General features: G+C 46.7%; 1 protein-coding gene and 1 non-coding gene across 3 annotated transcripts in view; one reads left to right on the forward strand and one right to left on the reverse strand.

Annotated features, from left to right (window-relative positions):
• KAZN (kazrin, periplakin interacting protein) overlaps positions 1-23,544 on the forward strand; it is a 1,256,655-nt gene that overhangs the window by 220,817 nt on the left and 1,012,294 nt on the right. The window lies entirely within an intron of this gene.
• LOC120366174 (U6 spliceosomal RNA) lies at positions 13,805-13,907 on the reverse strand. Its single transcript, XR_005580920.1, has one exon. It is a non-coding gene; the product is annotated as a U6 spliceosomal RNA (small nuclear RNA).

A 23,544-nucleotide genomic window follows, 5' to 3' on the forward strand; every position in this document is an offset into this window, starting at 1 on the left:
GCATGCACAATTTGCATTATATTTCTGCTGGACAGCTTTGCTCTAGATAGCATGGAAAAGAGTATGGGGGGTTGAAATGGCCCTGGATGGCTTCTACCCTCACTGGAAGTAAGCCAGTGTTCTCAGGGAGGTGGGGGGCTCATCAATATTCATCCACACAACAGACATCTTTTGAGGGTCTGTGTTATGGCAGGCATTAGGTAAAATGCTAGAGATAGTGGGAGAGCGGGATGAATAGTTTCCATCCAGGGCCTCTGCATCGGGGCACGTAGCCACAGCACACGCATAGGCTGCAGGCCAGGACATGCCTCTCCACTAAGCTTGACATTGCATGGGGACCCCTGATGCTGAGGAAGGGGTGGGCAGGAAGGAAAGATCACCTCCTAGAGACAGATCTACACTGTGGAAATAAACAGTAAGACTTTGGGAGTTGTACACTGAAAAAGTGAAGAAGGGCTGTTGAGTTTTGTCGAAGGCCTTGTGGCATTGTTCACAATGGCAAAGACTTGGAACCAGCTCAAATGCCCATCAATGATAGACAGGATAAAGAAAATGTGGCACATACACACCATGGAATACTATGCAGCCATAAAAAAGGATGAGTTCATGTCCTTTGCAGAGACATGGGTGAAGCTGGAAACCATCTTCTCAGCAAGCTGACACAAGAACAGAAAACCAAACACTGTATGTTCTCACTCCTAAGTCAATGTTGAACAATGAGAATACACGGACATGGGGAGGGGAGCATCACACATTGGGGCCTGTCGGGGAATGGGTGGCTAGGGAAGGGATAGCAGGGGGTGGGAGGATTGGGGAGGGATAGCATTAGGAGAAATACCTAATGTAGATGACGGGGCAATGGATGCAGCAAACCACCATGGCACGTGTATGCCTATGCAACAAACCTGCATGTTCCGCACATGTACCCCAGAACATAAAGTATAATAAATTAAAGAAAAAGTGAAGAAGCTACTCATCTCTAAGTGCCCTGTGCCTGGCACGTAGAAAGCTGTTGGTAATTGTGCGCTGAGTCCTAATGTCAGGCCCAGCAGAGTCAAGGGACCGGGGCAGGGTTGCTGCACTTGAAGAAAAGGTTTCCTTTTTCTCATTCACACAAAAGGGCTGTCTCTCTCCCTGCCATGCTTTCTGGGGGTTGCATGTGCACCTTCAAAAAGAGCCTCTGTGATTCCTCACTAGCCCCGTCTATGCCCTTACAGAGCAGTGGCATCGGATGTCCTGGATACCTGGGTTGTCTCTGGACTTTGCAACTGGTGCCCTGACCCTTTGCCTAGATTCTAACCTCTGGCCTGGATTCCTGACACACTTGCCAACCCTCCAGGCTTAAGGGGTCTGCCTCAACTTTGCCATTTCTGACCACTGACTTCTGACGCAAGGCTGGGTCTTACCTTACCGACTAGCTGTCCACATCAGGCAAGCCACAGTGGTTTCTCCGGTCTTCCTGTCTGAAAGCCTCCCTTGTTGCTGTCTTCCTGACTCCCTCTGCTAGAAGGTGAGCTTCTGATCTGGTGTGTTCATTCGTGTATCTGCAGTGCAGAGCACGCTGCTAGCTCAGGCTGGCTGCTCTGTGACCATGTGGCAGTGAGGACTAGCCCATCACATTTACATGGGTGGAGATGCCTGCATACCTCCCCCTCCCCTTGGGCCACTGTGTGTTATCACCAGCCTTGATTCCAAGATGTCCTGGCTTTCAGGAGCAAGAACTTTGTTGGGAGGGTGGCAGACACTCTCCGCTTACCCCCAGGGGTCCCCACCCTTGTATGACCACTTCTCCTTTCAATGTAGGGGGAACCTTATTTATTATTTTCATCTGATAAGATGTCACTCCTGTGATTATGTTACCTTACGTGGAAAAAGGGAGAGGGATGGGGTGGGCCTGGTGTCATCACATGAGTTCTTTCAAAGCAGGGAGTTGTCTTGGCTGGTAACAGAAGTCGTCAGAGAGGTTGGAGGCATGAGCGAGGCATCCAGGCTTGGCACGGGGGCCTGGACTGGCTGTGCTCCTCCTTCCTGCCATGTCCCTTGCCTTGCTTTTGTCTCCTGACCTTTTCCAAGCTGCCATGCTCTTTACTGCATCCCAGCCTCTAGCCTGTGCCTGGCACATAGAAACTTCCAGATAACTGTTCACCGAGCACTGATGTCAGCCACAGCAGAGTTCAAAGTGCTGTGCAGAAGAAAGGCAGTCTTGCCTGTCACTAACTGCGTCCCTGGCTTTGATGGGCAAAGACTTTGCCCAAGGGTCGAAAGTGACACATCATTCCCCTGCTCATTAGGGATGAGGAGATTCCTTGCTTTTTCAATATGCACCCTCCAGAGTCTTCCTGTTTATTTCTACAGTGTAGATTTGTCTCTAGGATGTGCTCCTTCCTTCCTGCTCACCCTTCCTCAGCCCTGGGGATCACCATGCAGTTTCAAGGCTAGACAAGTCAGATGACAGTGGTAAAGTCACTCATTTCTTAGCTCTTTCTCTGGCATAAAAGCCATGCAATCCCTTTTAGGGAGATGGGGCTGGCAGAGAACAGAGATGTTCAGTGGCAAATACCCTGTCAACCCTGTGATGTGCAGCAGAAGGATGACTGGGCGGGAAGAGCCAGCGTCACGCCACATGTTCAGTGGAGCTTTCCAAATTCTGTCTTTACACAGGTAGTGACATATGAAGCACTTTCCCTGAAAAATGCAGGTGTATAATTCGCCTGGGCCTTGAGGTCTGACAGGGAAGGAAAGTGACTGGAGATGTCACTGATTATGTGCTTCCCACGTGCTCGGTATTTTTCCAAGAACTTCCGTGTTTGAGTTGATTATCCTGTTTTACAGAAAAGGAAACTGACACTTAGAGAGATTGAGTCACTTTCCCTGAATTGCACAGCTAAAAAATGAAAGAGCTGGACAAGCACCCAAGTGTTCTGGCTGCAGAGTATGAGCTCCTTCCTGACCACGGTGCTGGGGTGTCTGAGCTCTATCCAGGCTCCGTGACCTTGGAAAACCATTGAGCTTCCTGAACTTGGTTTCTTGTCCTGTTCTCTGAGGATTTGCATGAAGACTCAATGACATTATGCCAAGGGCTTTGCGTGGTGGAAATTCTTAAATAACAATAGTGCAAAGACGCCAACAGGGCATCCACCGGCCAGTGACCTGTGTGTGGTCTTCTGCATCTGAGGGGCGTTTGCCTGGAATCTGGCCCCTCATTTGGGAAGCAAGGGGAAAGCTCAGTGGTGGTTTTAGTGGAGGCCACAAAGCGACAGCAAATGTCCAGGGGAGGGCACTCTTCTCTCGCAGCTCAGTGAGTCCTCCAAGGCCTTGCAGTGCAGCTTTTAAGAGGTGCAGCCAGGCCGTGGCAGAGCTGCTTGGGCAGCACCCCGGGACCGATTCAGTGCCTGGTTCTTCAGGGCCACAGCAGCAGACGGCCCCATTATTTTCAGGCTACACAGACAGTGAGTGTGAGTGACCAAATGTGTCATGTTTCAGCTGCCGAGTGGGGCGCTGGCATTGTGGGGATCAGCACTCTTTTGAAGCAGGACTTTGATTCTTGCCATGGCTCTCTTTTAACCCCGGGGATCCCAGGATGTGGCTCTGACAGTTTCCAGAGTCAGGAAGGAAGTGGTTTGTATGTTTGAAGCCACTCTCTGCTCTCCAGCCTGGAGCTTTCTCAAGCCCCTCATTCCAGGCATCCGGATGGTGTCCTCTCTTTGCCCACCCCACCCTTGACGCCCCCCACATCCTCCATATCCAGACCGCCGCCCCACATATCACTCTGTATTTGAAAAGCCTTTCCTTCTTCCTCTCGTCCTTCTGATCGCCCCCATTCACCATTAGCCATGATAACGGCTTGAGAGACTTCTAATTTCACATATCAGGTTGGAAAACTGATTAGGTGGAAGCTTTCAATACCTTGAACTCTCAAAGTGATGACACAGTGTCATTCTAGACGCAGTGTCACTATATTTTGTAATCTAACATTCACTGCAAGCTTGCTGCACACTAGAAATGCTGAGCCCTCTAACTTCATCCTCACGATAGTTCCATAAGGCAGGTGCTGTTACCATTTCCATTTATAAATGACACAACTATCAACCACAGAGGGTACATTTCCCCGGAGAGGGTAAATCAGTTCACTTACTTAGCATTTGGAGGTACTAAGTCTCTGATCCAGGTCTATTGTGAAGAAACTGCTGCAAAAGAGCACTGATCCCCCCAACGCTGGCCCCCCATGCAGCAGCTGAAACATGACATATTCGGTCACCTACATGCACTGTCTGTGTAGCCTGAAAATAATGGGGCCATCTGCTGCTATGGCCCTGAAGAACCAGGCACTGAATCGGTCCAGGGGTGCTGCCCAAACCCCACGTCCTTAGCCGCTGTGTCTGTGCTGACTGTTGATGTCTGCCTTAGTCTGCTCAGGTTGCCATAACAAAGTCCCACAGGCTGAGTGGCTTAAACATTAGACATTGATCTTCCACAGTTCTGGAGGCTGGAAGTCCAAGAACAAGGTATCTGCAGAGTCACTTCCTGGTGAGAGCTCTCTTCCTGACTTGCAGACAGCTGCCTTCTTACTGTGTCCTACAATGTCTCTCACTTCTTATAAAGCCGCTAATCCATCATGAAGAACCTACCCTCATGGCCTCATCTAATCCTGATTACCTCCTGAGATGGTTTGACTATGTCCCCACCCAAATCTCATCTTGAACTCCCACATGTTGTGGGAGGGACTCAATATGAGATAATTGAATCATGGGGGCAGGTCTTTCTTGTGCTGTTCTCATGATAGTGAATAAGTCTTATGAGATCTAATGATTTTAAAAAGGGGACTTTCCCTGCACAAATGTCTTTTCTTTGCTATTATGTAAGATTGGAACTGACTAATTGGACTAAATTTTGGCAGTTCATATTGAACCACTAGACAAAGAATGGAGTTAATTTCAAGCATTTTCAGAACGTTGTAGGTACGGTGGTGGGGACTTCTCAGTTTTCGCTGTTTGCCTGAACTTATCTAAACACATTCCACAGAATAAGACTTATTTTACCACGTTGATTGTGAGACCTCCTTAGCCATGTGGAACTGTAAGTCCATTAAAACCTTTTTTGCTTTCCAGTCTCAGGCATGTCTTTATCAGCAGCATGAAAATGTATTAAATAGTAAATTAGTACCAATACAGTGGGGTGCTGGTGAAAAGATACCCCAAAATGTGGAAGCAACTTTGGAATTAGTAACAGGCAGGAGTTGGAACAATTTAGAGGGCTGAGAAGAAGACAGGAAAATGAGGGAAAGTTTGAACCTTCCTAGAGACTTGTTGAATTGCTTTGCCCAAAACGCTGGTAGCAATATGGACAATAAAGTCCAGGCCGATGTTGTCTCAGATGGAAATGAGGAACTTTTTGGGAACTGGAGCAAAGTTGATTCTTGTTATATTTTAGCAAAGGGTCTGGCAGCATTTTGCCCCTGCCCTAGAGATTTGCAGAACTTTGAACTTGAGAGAAATGATATAGGGTATCTGGCAGAAGAAATTTCTAAGCAACAAAGTATTCAAGAAGTGACTTGGGTGCTGTTAAAGGCATTCAGTTTTATAAGGGAAGCAGAGCATAAAAGTTTGGGAAATGTGCAGCCTGACAATGCAATAGAAAAAGAAATCCCATTTTCTGAGGAGAAATCCAAACCAGCTGAAGAAATTTGCATAATGAGGAACCAGATGTTAATCCCCAAGACAATGGGGAAAATGTCTCCAGGGCATGTCAGAGGTCTTCATGGCAGCCCCTCCCATCACAGGCCTAGAGACCTAGGAGGAAAAAGTGGTTTTGTGGCCCGGGCCCAGGGTCCCCATGTGGTGTGAGGCCTAGGGATCTGGTGTTCTCCATCTCAGCTACTCCAGCCATGGCTGAAAGGGGCCAATGTAGAGCTCAGATTGTGGCTTCAGAAGGTGCAAGCCTCAAGCCATGGCGGCTTCTGCATGGTATAGAGCCTGCCAGCACACAGAAGTCAAGAGTTGAGGTTTGGGAACCTCTGCCTAGATTTCAGAGGATGTCTGGAAACACTTGGATGTCCAAGCAGAAGTTTGCTGCAGAAGCGGGGTCCTCACAGAGAACCTCTGTTAGGGCAGTGCAGAAGGAAAATGTGGGGTCAGAGCCCCCACATGGAATCCCTTCTGGGACGCTGCCTAATGGAGCTATGAGAAGAGGATCAGTGTCCTCTAGACCTCAGAATGGTAGATCCACCAACAGATCCCACTGTATGCTTGGAAAAGCCACAGACACTCAAAGTCAGCTTGTGAAAGCAGACAGGAGGGAGGCTGTACACTACAAAGCCACAATGTCCAAGACCACAACAACCTATCTCTTTCATCAGTGTAACCTTGATGTGAGACATGGAGTCAAAGGAGATCATTTTGGAATTTTCAGATTTGACTGCCCTGCTGGATTTTGGACTTGTGTGGGGCCTAAAGCCCCTTTGTTTGGGTCATTTCCTCCTATTTTCAATGACTGTATATATGCCTGGATGGTATCTAGGAAGTAATTAACTAGCTTTTGATTGTACAAGCTCAAACACGCAAGGGACTTGCCTTGTCTTGGATGAGACTTTGGGCTGTGGATTTTGAGTTAATTCTTGAAATGAGTTTTAAGACATCGGGGAACTGCTGGGAAGGCATGATTGGTTTTGATATGTGAGGACATGAGATTTGGGAGGGGCCGGGGTGGAATAATATGGTTTGGCTGTGTCCCTAACCAAATCTCATCTTGAATTCTCATGTGTGTGGGAAGGACCCAGTGGGAGGTAATTGAATCATGGGGGCAGGTCTTTCCCATGCTCTTCCTGTTATAGTGAATAAGTCTAATGGGAACTGATGGTTTTTCCAAGGGGACTTTCCCTGTGGGAGCTTCTTCTCTTGTCTGCCACTGTGTAAGACATGCCTTTCACCTCCCGCCATGATTGTGAGGCCTCCCCAGCCACATAGAACTGTAAGTCCCTAAAAACCTGTTTTTCTTCCTGATCTCAAGTGTGTCTTTATCAGCAGCATGAAAATGAACTAATACACCACCCAAAGGCCCCACCTCCAAGTACCATCACACTGAGGTTGGCTCAGCAAGTCTGAAATCAAGGGGTGGATAGGTAAGAGGAAAGATGGGCCCCTTCTAAGGACAGGTATAACCCCAGGTCTGAATCTCAGATCTGCCAGTTAGTGATGGGGTGAGTCTGGCCAAGTCTCTTGGCCTCTCTAATCTTCAATGTCCTCCCCTAGCAAGCAAGACTGGTGACGATGATGGTGTGTGCCTCACACTGTAAGGGGTTCTTGGTGCAGGTAAATCACTGACCACTGCCTGGCTCATGGTGAGGACTGAAATCTTAGCTCATGAACTACCCAAATGAGAGGGCCCAGTCTGGTTTCACTGGTCAGTGGATGTTGCTAATGATTCACTGTTGACGAGCACCCTTTGCTATTTACAGAAAGGTTTCCTGCGTCGGAGCTCAGCTGCAGTCACACTGCTCACTATTCTACTGCCTCTAGAACCTAAACCCAGGGGCCAGGGGACTTCAGACCAGGACATTGCATGGGGCAGCTATATGGTGGGGTTACCATGGGAAAACCCAGCTTCGGAGGACAGCTCACAGGTGGTGACCACATTCTCCTTCACGGTTTCTCAAAAAATGGTGAAAAGGCAAGATTTAGTTTCAAATCCAACATGTATTCCTAAGTACCAAGTTCTGGATTCTGTGCTAAATACTTTATTCACACATAAAATGTTATTTAATCCTTTTAGAGAGAAACAAATCTATTAGTAGAGACCAAGGCTCTAGAGGGTTTTTAAAACAAAAATAGATCAAACCCTACAATCAAGCAGGAACACATTATCCATTCTTCCCCCATCCCCTTTTCATCATCAGGGATTTGATAGTTATTTTCAAGATAGGATGGTTTGAAGGCCTGGATGCCAGCCTGAATCCATCTCTTTTACTCCTTTCTTTGTCTTGCTCAGCGAGTCTCAAATTTTGGAGTGTATAAAATTTGATGTACAAGCCCGAATAAACAAAACCCAAGGCCAGGGCACTGTATAGGCAATGGAAACCATGTATTATGGCAATTTTTGCCTTCAGTGCTGACTTCCATTGCAAACCCTTTCCTTGAAATAGAACATTGTGAGAATATCCACCCAGGAGGAAATCTCAGAATTCATCTAGTTGAATCTTCCCATTTTACAGATGGGGAGACTGAGTGCCAGAGGATCAGTTGAATCACGGTGGATTGCCACATTAATTAGGGATAGAGCCAGGAATGTCTTAGTGGAATTGGGTTGTCTGCTGACCAAACATTTAAGCTGTGACTTGACTCAAGACTGCCAAAGGTTTTAAAAGAGCGCGACAGATTGGTTTTTTGGCTTCTCTCACCAGGTTGTCAGGAAAACAGTTTGTTCTAGATTTGCCAGAGTATCCCAAGAGGTAGCCCTGGCTGGGCAGCCTTAGAAAGCTTCATTGTCAAATTCCTTTGCTAAAGCTAGAATTCTGAAAGATTTTCAGAGACAAACACTAGGTAAGATGAGTCGCCAATGAAAAACATTCAGCTCCAACCCCCTTTTCAAAAGGTCTTCTTTCCTGCATGCTATTTGTGGGTTTTCATGATGAGAAGGCCATACAGCCCATGGGTGCATAGGGGAGCACGCAGATTTTTCCTTACTGGAGAGACAGAGAGCCCTTCTTTCCCATCCCTAGACTTTCATCAGGAGTCATAAGCTCAGCCCAGAAGCTCTGGGCAGATAAGAGCCTTCATTCAATTGTGTCAGGGCAATTATTTTTCCTGCTTAGACAATTCATTGTTGGATGCTAAGGGTCAGCAAGGGTTTGCAGCTGCTCGGGTGTGTCTGTGCTTTTTGTCTTCAGGGTTACCACCATTGGAGCAAAGGTTAGAACTCCTCTAGTGTCTCCAGGCCATTGACCTCAGGGATGAATCTTTTTCCATCTTCCACGTGGCTCATCTTAGACCACCATAAACTCAGCCTTCTTTTTATTAGCTAGGAGCAGACAAGGGCTAGAGCAATTTACTGATTAGATGGATGAACTCTTTAGCTAGGGAGAGTCCAACCCAGTGTGGAATGTGCTGAGAAGTCTGTCTACAAATGTTTCAATAGCTGACACTCAAGGAAAACATTCCTCTTGGGAAGATATAAAGGACTCTCAGGCCAAATAATGCTGCACACATCTGTCTCCTGTCACAAGGCTTAGTAGTATACTAAGTTGGTTACTGGTCCCTTGCTAATAATAACAAAGACAGTAATAATTGTTAACATTTAGCAAGTCTTTGCCATGTGCCAGGCACTGTTAAAAGGGCTTTATATGTATGATCCCAATTTAATCTTCACAGCAGCCCTGTTTGGTATGAAAAAAGTAGGATGCCCATTTCAGATATAAGGAAACTGAGGCACAGATGGGGTAAGTAACTTGTTCACACTCCTCCAGACTAGGAAGTACAGGAGACAGAGCATAAGGACCTGCTGTCTTCCTGTGCATATTGTATTAGTCCGTTCTTGCATTGCTATAAAAAATAGCTGACATTGGGTAATTTACATAAAAAAGAGGTTTAATTGACTCATGGTTCTGTAGGCTATACAGGAAGCATGATGCTGGCATCTACTTGGCTTCTGGGGAGGCCTCAGGAAACTTACAATCATGACAGAAGGTGAAGAGGCGCAGCATCTCACATGGGCAGAGAAGGAGCAAGGGAGAGCAGGGAGGAGCTGTGTACTTTTTTAAACAACGAGATCTCGTGAGAACTCATTCACTATCATGAGAACAGCACCAAGGGGATGGTGCTAAACCATTCATGAGAAACTGCCCCCATGAGCGTATCACCTCCCACTAGGCCCCATCTCCAACACTGGGTATTACAATGGAACATGATATTTGGGTGGGGACACAAATCGAAACCATATCACATATGGAGTTCTGTTACAAGGGTTTGGGTTTCATCTTACCTCAAGGTTATGTTTAACATCAGGAGATTGTAGATTTACCTGTCTTCCTTCACTGGGTCCAGAGGTCCCTGGTCCAAACAGAACTAACTTTGAATTCTTATGGAAGGATGCTTCACTGGATTGTGAAACCTAAAGGAGTTAAGGAGAGAAGAGTCTTTGGAGGGGATCGGCAGCGTTCTCACAACAGTGGACATGTTCTATCTCTGGCTTCTGGTACCCATGCATTGTTCTGTTGCTAACCGTGTCTGATCTTGCTTTCTCCAGCCCCCTGTCTGTGTGCCCTGGGAGGGACTTCACCTCTGACTTGGGGAGCATTTGATGTAAGTTTTAGCTGATCAGAGCATCATATTTTTAGACTACAGTGATTGAGTCAAGGATGGGCCTAGGAGCCAAGGAGAACAGAGCAAGAGCCCCAGATGGGCATTCCTGCAAAGGTACTCTGTGCTCTTCCACTAGACCAGAGCCTGTGATGATGTCTAGTCTGGAGCTGTAGCAGCCATCTTGTCACCATGAGGCAAGAGCTGACTGAGGATTTTGCCCAACCCAGAGGAAGCAGGATCAGGAGAGGGAGAGGGAGAATCCCTCAAGTCAAGCTGTGCCTATCATGGATATTTGAGTTGGCTTACCCATGTTGTTTCATCAAGGAATTTTAATTGATACAGCATGTCATATGTGAGTATAGATTTATTAGCAGGCATTTAGAAAACGGTTAACCAGGGAGAGGTGTGACATGCAGACCTTTCCTTAGAAACCTCTTCTAACTCATCACTATGGTGAATGAAGCTCCATATTCTGGTTTACCATATACCAACCTGAAATGCAAGGAACAATGATTCCACAGGAATTACTGCAATAGAAGGGGGGTTTCATTTTACAGGAAGAGAATCAGGCACAGAGAAATTATGTAAAGTATCCACAATTATAGTCAGGAATTGGAAGAATCAGATTCAAATGCAGGTAATCTGGATCACGAATCCAAGCTTTTGATCACTGTAGAGGTGAAGGGGAGGAAGGCAGTAAATCACGCTGCCATGTGTGTACCTATGCAACAATCTTGCATGTTCTTCACATGTACCCCCAAACCTAAAATGCAATAAATAAATTTTAAAAAAATCAAGAATATTTGTGGAGGACCTACTTTGGGTTCATTATGGAATACATCCACGAATAAGATGCCCAAAGATCCCTCCCTCATGATGTGAGCACTCAAATGCTTATGTATGTGTGTGAAAACATAGAAAATAAGGAGTAAAAATAACAAGTAATGTTGGAAAGTGATGAGTTCTGTGAAAAAGAACAAATACACAAATGAAGCGAGACCAGGGTTAGGGGTTTCCAGTTTTCAATAGCGGGGCCAAAATGAGCCTCTTTGAGAAGAGGACTTGGAAGAGGTGAGTGAGTTCCTTACAGGGATATCTGAGCAAAGAACATTTCAGATGCAGGAAATAGCCCGTGCAAGGCCCAGAAGCAGAAGGTGCCTGGTATGCTCAAGGAGCAGCAGGGGAGCCAGCAAGGTTGGAACCGAGTGTGCAGAACTCAGTGGAAGATGAGGCTAGAGAAGTAATTCCAGATCTCAGAAAAGACTGGCCCCTGCAGGATTCTGAGCAAAAGAGGGACGTGGTCTGGCCGAGGCTGAGAAAGAGCCAGCTGTCGATGGGTGTAGATGGGATATGTGGGCACAGGGAGACCCAGGTGAGACATGATGAAAGCTTGGTGCCAGCAGTGGAGGTGGCAAGAGGTGGTCAGATTCTGAATATGTTTTAAAGAAGAAATAAAAGAATTTATAATAATTTGAGATGTGCAGCAGAAAGTGAGGCATCAAAGGTAACCGTAAAGTGTTTGAGCAAAACTTGAGTAATTAAATAAAACCCAACTCTTCTTTGAACTTCACTCCTGTGGCCAAGGAATCAATAACCTCTTCTGTGCCTGGAGCTGCTTTTGATTCTGTTGTATCCGGAAGTGCCCCCTTGAATGAGAACGCTGCTTTTTGACAGAGAGTTCCTGTGTGAATCATTCCATTTCGTTCCCATCACAATCCTGTGAGATTCTACTCCCATGTGACAACTAGGGAAACTGAGGTTCGACGAGATAGTTGTTCACCTGACCCAGCTCACACAGTTGATGAGCTGATGTTATCTATTCTGTTACGGTAGAAGAATATCCTGTTATTATTAAGCCACAGTAGAAGCAATTTCCTCCTGGTTATAAAGGAGCTAATTGCACCCAGCAGATCATTTTTATCCTCCATGCAGTCTATTGCTTTTAAGCTGTGCGCATTGAAAGAGATTGTTCTTCTGAAGTCTTATCTGTAAATACATTATTTCCATTTGCTGTAGATTTCTACAACATCATGCCTTAAGATCTAAAATTTTTGTCCTTGCTTTTGCACAAAAATGTACCTATATTATGTTCTACTAGATTAAAACACCTAGCTTGGGGTTCGTTATCATTTGTTTTTTTTTGTGTGTGGCGACTGCTCTGTGACATACTGTTTTTTCCTACTTTGATTTAAATAACTTGATAAGCAAGATGTCATTCAATAGCAAAGCTGAGGAATGGGTGGTTGGCAGAGAGCATTTTAAAATCCAGAAACGATGTCAAAGTTACTTGGAAATGTATGTAACAGATCAAACCCGCTGTTGTCTGGAATTTCCACCGATATTTCGATGTCACTACTTGGGCAGCCAGAGCCTCTTTCTGCTGGAACAATTCCATAGTTGTGTTTTCATTGCCATTTCCCTGTGGAGGCTGGAGCTCCACTTTTCTGCATTCTACCTGCTGTTTGAATGGATAAGATGAAACGCACACACAGGCATGACTTTTTTTTTTTTTTTTTTTTTTTTAAGCCGCATTCATGCTGTGTCGGGGTCACAGATTTCAACCAAGTCAAGCAATGTGGATGTTGAGGCTTCAGGGAGATGGTTGTCTCCATCAGCTCTCAGCCTTGTTGATGTGTGTGCACCTTCTGCTGCCTCTTTCGTGGGACCGTTCCTTCCCAGTGTCTCTGTGACTCCAGTTTCCTCACTGGAAATGACTGTGTTGTTGTAGAGAAGAGAATCACCCAAGCGGGTGTGTAGTCAAATGAGTTTTTAAGCGAGGATTCCAGACACAGAGAAGTGGAGGGGCAGCAGGACAGGCACGGATGGAAAAGTGAAGGAGGTTTCTGCTTCTCCTTATGAAATAAATAGGCAATACCAATAGAGTAAACCATTTCATGCCTGGATGGCTGCAATCACCCGCAAATCGGACTGCAGCCTCCCTTCAAGCTCTCCTTCTTGCTGGCTATTCTATTTCTCTCAGATCAATCTTCCCAAATCACTTCTGAGGTGCCCTCCCTTACTAAAAAGCCCCCGGTGGGCCTGTATTATCTATGGGCCAAACACACACCTCTGGTCTTGGTAAGCAAGGACAGAAAGTGATGGAATCCAACCTAAACCCATCCACACCGGCACCCTCTCCTGGGCCCTTTTCTTCACCAGCTCCCAAGTGGCCCAGGCTTCTTCCTTCATCTCTCCGCGATGACCATTGCGTGGCTGGTCCTTTGGAGGCTCCTTCCCAATAGGACCCCCCCCCCCCACCGCCACCACCACTGCATCCATTCCGATCCAGTCAAGGCCAGGGTCTGCCTTTCTATGACAACTTCTTCCTCCCCATTTCCAAGATGCTTTCCACAGGTAACTGGTCCTTTCTTATATTATAAATCACCTGACGTAAGTGTTTCTGTAGTGAAAAATCACAATTTCAGACATTTGGTGCAATCTGTTTTGCTTTGCCTCACATTGTTTCCTTGGGGCAAGTCCGCTAACAGTGAAATGAACTTGTGAAGACTGAGCCAAACATGGGACACTTCATGAATTGGTGTGCCATTCTTACACGGGGTCTGTGTTAATCTTCTCTGTATCATTCTAATTTTAATATCTGCTGCCGAAGCAAGCCCCTGTGATGACGACTTCGCCACACCACCCATTCCTTCCTAGCTGCCTGCTCTCTCTAGCCTCACTCAGCCTGGCACCGAACCAGGCACTGTTTTATCCGGGTTGGTTCTCATCTTCTTAACCACAGTCCAGGGTTGTTAAAGTTGGGGATCTTGCTTTCAGCTTCGCTGTTAATATCACATCTGTTATCACCACCCTAGGCACAGAATAGACACTGGTGAAACCCACATTTTGAAACTCACCAGAAAAAGAAGGAAAGATTTTTTTTTTTTTTAATTTATCGCTTAAGCTCTCTGGCAAAGGACATCTTGGTATATTCACTGATAGTCTCTCTCAGTTCCTGAAGTCCCCTCAAACCCCTCAAGTGTGCTGGCAATGTTTGGTGTGGGCGGTGTCTCTGGGGCCCACCCTCTTGTGGGATAGTGATTTGTTCATTCATTCATTCTTCCAGTCAGAAAGTGCACACAGAGCATTTGCTCTGTTCTTGACGTGGAGATACAGTTCAGACAGAGACAAAATCCAGCTTTCACGTGGAGCTTGTAGTCAGTCTTCAGTGGTTGGTGGGGAGCGTTGGGGAGGGGAGAAAGGGAGACACAGCAAACAAGCTTCCCATTGAGATGCAGCTCTGAGGGAAATGAAACACAGGTTTCATTTCACAGCAGCGAGTGGATAGGGTGATGGGATGCCCGTGGTGAGGCCAAAATAACAAGATTGGGTCATCCAGGGGCATGTGAGGCTAGTCTCCTAGGAAGAGGGACCAGCAGGTGCCAAAGCTGGAAGGCAGGTCTTCTCTATCTCAGTGCTGTTGACATTTGGGACTGGATAACCCTCTCTTGTGGAGAGTCATCCTGTGCATCCTGTGTTTGGCAACATCTCTGGCCTCTATCCACTGGATGCCAGGAGCACCATCCTCCCTCTGCCCCCTCCAGATTGTGACTATGTCGTTTCTGATTTAGCAAAAATGTGTAACAATGGGGCTTGTAGGTCAATGGTGGCCCACAGAAAGATATGTCCGTGTCCTATCCAAGCATTCCCAGGAAGCTGTGACAGTGACCTCGATTGGAAAAGGGTCTTTGCAGAGGTAATTAAAATGAATCTCAAGGTGAAATCACTTTGAATTGTCCAGGTGGGCTTAAATCCAGTGATAAGTGGAGACTGAGTGGGCGAATACACAGATACAGAAGAGAGGGCAATGTGAAGACAGAGGCAGAGAGCTGGGGACTCTGCCACAGGGAAAGCCAAAGCCACCAGAAGCTGGGAGGGGCAAGGGACCATGGTTCCCTGGAGCCCTTGGGTGGAGCAAGGCCCTGCTGAAGCCTTACTTTTCAACTCCAGTCTTCAGAACTGGGAGATAGTAAATTTCTGTTAAGTCACCCAGTTTGGGGTGACTTCTTACAGCAGTCACAGAAAAGAAATGCAGGGACAAAGGCATCCATGGAAGAACCATAACCCACAGGCAATAAAGATCAGGGCAGGTTTGGAGAGCCATTACCTTCAGGCAACAAAGATCAGAGGAACCATGGAGGGTAGGTGTCACCGCAGCCTAGGTCAGTGGAGTGAGTGAGGTGTGGGGGTGCAGGGGTGGTGTGGGGGGTTGGGTGGGGTTTCAGGATTGGCAGGTCTTAACTGGCCTTAGAGGCCCTAGTAAGGAATTTAGGGGTTGTGGTAAGTGGGAGGTATATTAAGCATTGAGGGTTTCAGGCCAGTCAGTGGCATGACATGGCTTATATACGCAGCCGATTTTGCTCACTCTGTGGACTGTGTGTGCGGTGGAGCCAAGTGAAGCTGGGATTCCTTAGGATGCAGTCGCAGCCGGAAAGGGCAGGACTTTCAGTCATGTGAGGCATGAAGACCTTTCTCTCATTTTCCCTAGGTGAGGCAGCCAAAGATAGATGGCTCCTCCTCTAGAATTCCAACAAGAAAAGGCCTGGCACCTGGTATTCCATGCATCATAAAGGCAGAAGCCCTCTCCCTCCACCCCCTGCCTAGATGCTGAATTAATTGGCTACATTTTAAGATGAAGAAACTGGCACTTTGGGAAGCCGAGGTGGGCGGATCACGAGGTCAAGAGATGGAGACCATCCTGGCCAACATGGTGAAACTCCGTCTCGACCAAAAAAATACAAAAATTAGCTGGGCGTGGTGGCGCAGGCGCCTGTAGTCCCAGCTGCTCAGGAGGCTGAGGCAGGAGAATTGCTTGAACCCGGGAGGCGGAGGTTGCAGTGAGCTGAGATTGTGCCACTGCACTCCAGCCTGGTGCCTGGAGATCGAGCAAGACTCTGTCTCAAACAAAACAAACAAACAAACAAACAAACAAACAAACAACAAACAAACAGATGAAGAAACTGAAGCCTAAAAGGAGAAATTGACACCTCAGGTCCACAGACGCAGAAACGTTCACTGGCAGAGCGGGAATCTCAACCCAACTTCTAGCTGTTCTTTCCTGATATGCTTCCTTTACTTGCACAGAGTGGTGCATTTTAGCAAAGGCCTCATTTGAATTTTACAATGACCTAATGAGAGACGTGGCATAAATATCACTTTTATTTTACAAATGCAGAAATATAATAAAAATAAAAACACAATAAGGGAAATCAGAGAGGTGAAGTGGTTTTTCCAACGTCACACAGCTTCGAAGGGGTGGGGTTGTCAATCAACCTTGTGTCTTCTAACCCCTGGTCTGATGTTCCTCCCTGGACTGCTCATGCTGGATTTTGGGAGAAGGATGATGCAGCTATCTAAATCTTACAAGTCTCCCACCATCAGCCAGGCACGGTGGCTCACACCTGTAATCCCAGAATTTTAGGAGGCTGAGGTGAGCGGATCACGTGAGATCAGGCATTCAAGACAAGCCTGGCCAGCCTGGTGAAACCTCATCTCTAGTAAAAATACAAAAATTAGCCAGGTGTGGTGGTGGGCGTCTGTGATCTCAGTCACTCAGGAGGCTAAGACAGGAGAATCGCTTGAACACGGGCGGCAGAGGTTGCAGTGAGCCTAGATCTAACCACTGCACCCCAGCCTGGGCGACAGAGTGAGCCTCCATCTCAGAAAAAAACAAAAGTCTCCCACCATCTCTTTGCCTCCAGTGACCTCTTTCCAACTGAAAAGTTTTCAATTTATGATTATATGTTGTTCCTTGCCCTTTAGGCAAGTTCAATTTCATTGTCCAGACACAAAAACGATTTCACAGTGAAAGCTGCACATAAAAAAGAAGAATGAGGAAGCGGTTTAACATAGGACATGCCAGATCTGAAACCAATTTTACTGGTAATGGGGGTCCGTGAAGCCTGTGTATGTTTTCCAATAGCTGAGAAAAAGTATCCCCCTTTACCGTTTTTTTTTTTTTTTTTTTTTTTTTTTTTTTTTTTTTGTCTGAGTGTGTGTTCTGTACAACATAAAAATAAAGGTTCACGTTAACACCGGAGCCGTGGTAAAGCCAGGAGGCCAGGAAATCTGACGCTAATGGTGACAGGGTATTTCCCACTCACTCAGGGGAAATTAGCAGTGGCTGCTACCCCTTCATCCATATCCGTAAGCACTCAGAAGGGCTCCGGGGTCTTCTCACCTTCCCCCATCATCCTTGACAAGAGATTATGCTCTAGATAAATCTAAAATGCTTTCACTTGACTGAGGAGCCTTGCTCTGAAAGAATGCATGGGGTTAAGAGAGAAAGGCTGTTCTTTGTGTACGTATCCAGTCTGCGAATTTGATCACTAGACGTATATGAAGCCCACACGGTGTGCCAGGCTCTGAGTAGATGCTAGGGACACCCTGGCAGAGAGGAGACTTGGGCACTTGGCTTATGGGGTGGGCTACTACTTGTGTATCTTGGTAGCCTACTGTTCAGAGCAGAATCCAGCACGTAGGGACACACGTGGTACCGTATCTGTGGAGTTGACTTTGTTGAAGTTGCCTTCACGGTTGAACGGGTCTTTGTGCCTGAAAGCGAATGTTGAGTTGGAGGACAGATAATAGAGAAGCCGGACACATTTCTGGAGTCGTTCTGTCTGGAGTGAGGAGAGCTTTGAGGAAGTGTGTGAATGTTGTGAGCTCCCTGGGTCCACTCACGATGCTGGGAGGACCCAGTGCTCCTGGCAACATCGAATGGGGTTTGAGGGCAGGAGGGAGCCAGAGTCCGAGTTTGCAAGATGATGCCACGGGTCACATCTGAAGATCCCGGGAGGCTGAGTGGGACTGCAGTAGAGAAGTCTAAGGTGAGGCAGAGCTCAGTGAAGGGAGCCAGCAGGGCAGGGAGCTTGGAGCTGTCTGGGAGCAGCAGGGGGGCAGGAGCTCCCTTTGTGTGCTGAGGGGCAAAGCAGTTTCTCAGGGTATAAAGTGGTACTGCGCCATTTCGTGCTTTGGTACACAGTGCTGCCAAGGGGTGCTGGTGCCTGAGGCTGGCCGGAAGGTCTCTCTATGGTCAGCCAAGGGGGAAGATGTGCTCAATGAGTTCTCCGGCCTCTTGGCTTCAGGACAGGAGGCATGAGAAGAGGGAGTCATGCTGTGTTCGTTTGCTAGGACTGCTATAGTGATCCTACAGACTGGGGGGCTCCTTCCTTCCTCCCTTCCTTCCTTCCTTCCCTCCCTCCCTCGCTCCTCCCTCCCTCCCTCTCTTCCCTCCTTCCTTCCTTCCCTCCCTCCCTCCCTCCTCCCTCCCTCCCTTCTTCCTTCTTTCCTCTCGTTTTCTTTCTTTCTCTCCCTTCCCTTTCTTCTTTCTTTCCTTTCTTCCCTTCCTTCCCTCCTTTTCCCTCCCACCTTCCCTCCCTCCCTCCCTCCCTTCCTTCCTTCCTTCCTTCCTTCCGTATCCCTCTGTCACCCAGGCTGGAGTGCAGCAGCCCGGTCTCTGCTCACCGCAACCTCCACCTCCCAGGTTCAAGCAATTCTACTGCCTCAGCCTCCTGAGTAGCTGGGACTAGTGCCACCATGCCCGGCTAATTTTTTTGAATTTTTCGTAGAGGCAGAGTTTCACCATGTTGGCCAGGATGGTCTGGATCTCCTGACCTCATCTGCCTGCCTCAGCCTCCCAAGACTGGGCGGCTTAAACCATAACAATTTATTTTCTCCTGGTTCTGGAGGCTGGAAGTCCAAGCTCAAGGCACCGGCAGGGGAGCGGTTTCTCCTGTGGTCTCTGTCCTCAGCTTGTAGACGGCGGCCTTCCTGCTGCCTCTGTGTTCCCCTGTGGTTGTTTTGTATGAGGAATTTCCTCTTCTCATAAGTACACCAGTCATATTGGATTAGGGATCAGCTGAACAGCCTCATTTTTACCTTAATTTTCTCTTGAAAGCCCCTGTCTGCAAATCTAGTCATAGTCTGAGGTACCGGGGGTTAGGACTTGAACATATGAATTTGTGGGGTGAGGAGAGATGTATTCCAGCCCTTAAGAGTTCGCTTCAGGCCGGGCGCGGTGGCTCAAGCCTGTAATCCCAGCACTTTGGGAGGCCGAGGCAGGTGGATCACGAGGTCAAGAGATCGAGACCAGCCTGGTCAACATGGTGAAACCCCATCTCTACTAAAAATACAAAAAATTAGCTGGGCATGGTGGCACGTGCCTGTAATTCCAGCTACTTGGGAGGCTGAGGCAGGAGAATTGCCTGAACCCAGGAGGCGGAGGTTGCGGTGAGCGGAGATCGCGCCATTGCACTCCAGCCTGGGTAACAAGAGTGAAACTCCGTCTCAAAAAAAAAAAAAAAAAAAAGAGTTGTCTTCACTTTGTATTGTCTTTTTGTCTTTAGAGAGCCCCAGAATAGATGTGGCACGTTAATCATGGCATCAGGAAGTCTCAGTGTTCATCTTCAACTCTTCAACCCATCTGATCATTAATTTGATTCATAAAGCCCTGGTGCTAGAAGTATAATTTTGGAGAGACGTGAATTTCCGAAACAGAAGCCATTCTATCTTTAAGGGAATTTTAGCATACGCCTAGCAAGCCATAAAGAGGATGCATTTGTTCTCTAATTATTTATTTATGGACCCACTTCCCTTGCTCAACCAAGGCTTCCTAAAAGGCACCTGTTTTTCTTTGTTTATCTTGATAGCCTACTGCTCAGAACAGAGCCCAGCACACAGGGACACACGTGGTACCGTATCTGTGGAGTCGAATTTGTTGAAGGTGCCTTCACAGTAGAATGGGTCTTTGTACTGGAAAGGAAGGTATAAAAAGGGAATATTTAGTTGGAGGCCAGATAGCAGAGAAGCCGGACACACTTTTGGTCTTTGGACCCAGCTCTGTGTTCTTCCTTCCCTCGGACACTCGGTCCCCGGGCACCTATGGCATGAACACTGTGCCAAGCCTAAAAGTTCAGCCCAAATATGCCAGCTTTTTCTTGTCCATCAACCAAGTTCAGGGATATTTCTTCAAGCATCAGGCCTAATTACTTGGGACGTGAAAGGCCAAACTGTCGCGTGCCTCCTACCTCATTTCCACCCCGAATCCTCCACTTTCCAGTGGGAGAATTGGCAAGAGGGATGGGCTTCTGGTTGGCTGCCCATCTGTGGGGGCTTTGCAGAACTCAGATGCATCGGGGGGGAATCATCTTCTTGGGGCTCACCCAGTGCCACTCACCCATCTTCTCCATGTTCTTGTGATGAGTGTTACAGACTTGTCCGTTGTCCGTTTTCCCAGCAGCCCAGAGGAAAAGAGAGCCATTGCATGGAAAAACAGGGCAGGGTGGGGGGTGGGAGACAGAGGAGAGTGAGTGAGGGAGAGAGACAGGTGATATGCACGTTCCTATCCATTTGTGAGTTTGCTGAAACACTGGTCTTTGTGTAAAGGAAAACATTTCATGATTCTACCGCCTGACGGTTGAAACTCATCTGATCACAAAAGCAAATTAAAAGAAAAGCAGCCCTTGTCACATTTTATGTATGCAGATAATTGAGAGAAAGTGAACAAATACAGCTGGCAAACTGTATACATAATATATTAAGAGATAGAACATTTAAAAAAATGAACAAGACTCAGAAACTCTAATCAATTACATTTTGCAATAGTCAGTAAGTCTGTCTCTTACTGTCTTTCTGCTGACCATGGCTGAATTAGTGCTTTCTGATTAAAAGCTTCTTTCCTTGGGCCAAAAATGTTAAGGGCTATCTCCTCTCTCCTCTTTCTTTTTTTTCATTTACGTAGCTCTGAGCATGGTATGTATTATGGTCTCTCCTTCCAAATGGTGGGGTGGGGTGGGGGGGCGAAAGTGGCTGGGGACCCCTCCATCCAGCCATCAATGGGGATTTCACTCCCATCTGTAATATGTTCCTGCCAACCATGCCAGACAGCTCTTTCTGTATGCAAGATGGAACATCTCTCTTAAAAACAAGTGCCTCTTAGTATATTTTCACCATTAATAAGCTGATTTATTTATTATTAAAAAAATTCTGAGACCAGTTATTTCCTGCTGCCTTATTCATTTGGTTAATGCATGCTGTTTCAGAGAAAATAAATATTAATGTAGCATGCCTTGTGGGAGCAGGTCTTTGGGGATGGGAAGAGGAGATCTGTGAACCTGAGCATAACACATCAGAACCTTCTGCTATCAAGATAATAATTAGGCTTTCCCCGAGTAAAAGCAGTCATTATTTTAGTAACCAGAAAGCTGTGAATCCTCCTTGCTGCCTTTGGATTGACTGATTCCTCCTCAGTGAGAACATCTCTTTTTGGGGCTTGATATGAATGCTGTGTGTGCTGATTGTCTTGTTAACTCTCGGATACAGGTAGAGAATGTAGCATTTAAGCAATTCTGAAAAGCTTTGAGCAAGTATCAGCAATCCAAATTGCCAGAGAGTTGGGAGATAGCCAGGGAAGCAATGATTAATCAATGAAATGTGATTAGTTAATACTATGCAAGCAGTGTGTAGTAGTCCGTTTTTGCATTGGTACAAGACTAAGAAAAAAGGTTTAATTGGCTTCTGGTTCTGCAGGCTATACAGGTTTCTGCTTCTGGGGAGGCCTCAGGAAACTTATAATCATGACAGAAGGCAAAGAGGAAGAAAGCACACTTTCATATGGCCAGGAGGAGAGACAGAGAGTGAAGGGGGAGGAGCTGTACACTTTCAGACAACCAGATCTTGTGAGAACTCACTCACTGTCACAGGAGCAACAGGGGGGAAATCCTCTCCCATGACCTCCCACCAAGTCCCTCCCTCAACATTGGGGATTACAATTTAACATGAGATTTGGGTGGGGACACAGAGCCAAACCATATCAGAGTGTGATGAGTAAGACGAAAGCAGGAAACACTGTCACTCGTCACCTCTTAGAGAGCTGTTGAATCAACTTCTTCATTTTTATTAGTCAATCAGATACATTAAAGTTGAAATGGATTTTGGAATTTGTGTAGTTTTGCCTCCTAAGCCCCTGAAACAAACTTAGTGTAGAAGGAGAAACCTTCTCCATCACATCAGATAGATGTTTTTCATGTATTCTGCTTGGATATCTTCAATTCTGGGAAGCTCAATACTTTTCAAGGCAGCCTCATTGATAGCTAGGCAGTATTAATGGTTGGAAACTTATTTCTTTGTGGTTTTAGTTCAGAATGTTTTGGTTGAAAGTGGAGGGGAAAAAATCCCTCCACTTTCCATCTTTCCCTGTTAAAGTTAATTGAGCTAAAAGAGAAATGTACTGGGTCACATAATGTTCAAGATTCCAGGTTAAGTGGGGTTCAGGTGAGGCTTGATTCAGGGCTCAAAAGATATCACCAAGCGTCATCTCAGTGTGTTTCCTCCTAGTTGTCTTCATTCTCAGGATCTGCTTGGTGGTTTCTGGCAAATTCAGACTCATTTTTTCATGACACCACCCCAGTGGCCCTCTTCTAATTTGTGAGAGTTTTTGTTCTCTCGCTGGCCAAAACTGGATGACATATCAATTCCCAGTGACTTATTTTGGGTGCCACCTGCCACTCACCCACAGAGCCTGAGATTGAGATTTGAGCACAAGTAGTTAATGTAGAAGGTGAGCCCAGGGAAAGGCGGAAAGTCAAAAGATACAATAGAACTGGTTATGGCTGTGAACAAATGGGGTCCCTCAGAAATTGTGTAGAATGCCCCCCAGAAGGACAGGATGATGGTTCATTGACACCCCATCTCCTGTCTCCATTGGTTAAAAAATATTTTTGGAGGTATTTGCTTTCTTCCACTTCCCCACTTTGGGCTGAATTCAGATGGGATGTGCTGGGGTTGGGGAGTGGCTTTGGATAAGGGCCCAAGGCAGCAAAGCAGGGAGACACAGCAGGTGCTTGAGCTGTGGTGCTGCCAGGGTAACATCACAGGATCTCCTAATTGAAGAGATCCAAGCAGAACACAATAAAACATCTAACTGATGTGCTGGAGAAGGTTTCCCCTTCTACACTAAGTTTGTTTTAGGAGCTTAAGAGGCAACACGACACAAATTCCAAGAAACTGGGCACCCTGGCTCGGCAGAAACCACAGGTGGGCTGAGGGATACAGAAAGTGACTGCCACCAACAACCAGGGCCTGTGGCCTGGGCATGCATTGAACTGACTGGCTAAACCGCCATCACAGGCTACTTTCTTGAAGGTGGGTATGGAAGCCGTTCAAACTACGCACAATGAGAGTGGAGGAAATGTCTCCCAAGAACAAAATCAGGGCACCATTATCAGAAAAAGGAAGAATGCATGCTGGAGAG

Source organism: Saimiri boliviensis, chromosome 11 (genome assembly GCF_048565385.1).
Source record: "Saimiri boliviensis isolate mSaiBol1 chromosome 11, mSaiBol1.pri, whole genome shotgun sequence".
In the NCBI taxonomy this organism is placed as follows: Eukaryota; Metazoa; Chordata; class Mammalia; order Primates; family Cebidae; genus Saimiri; species Saimiri boliviensis.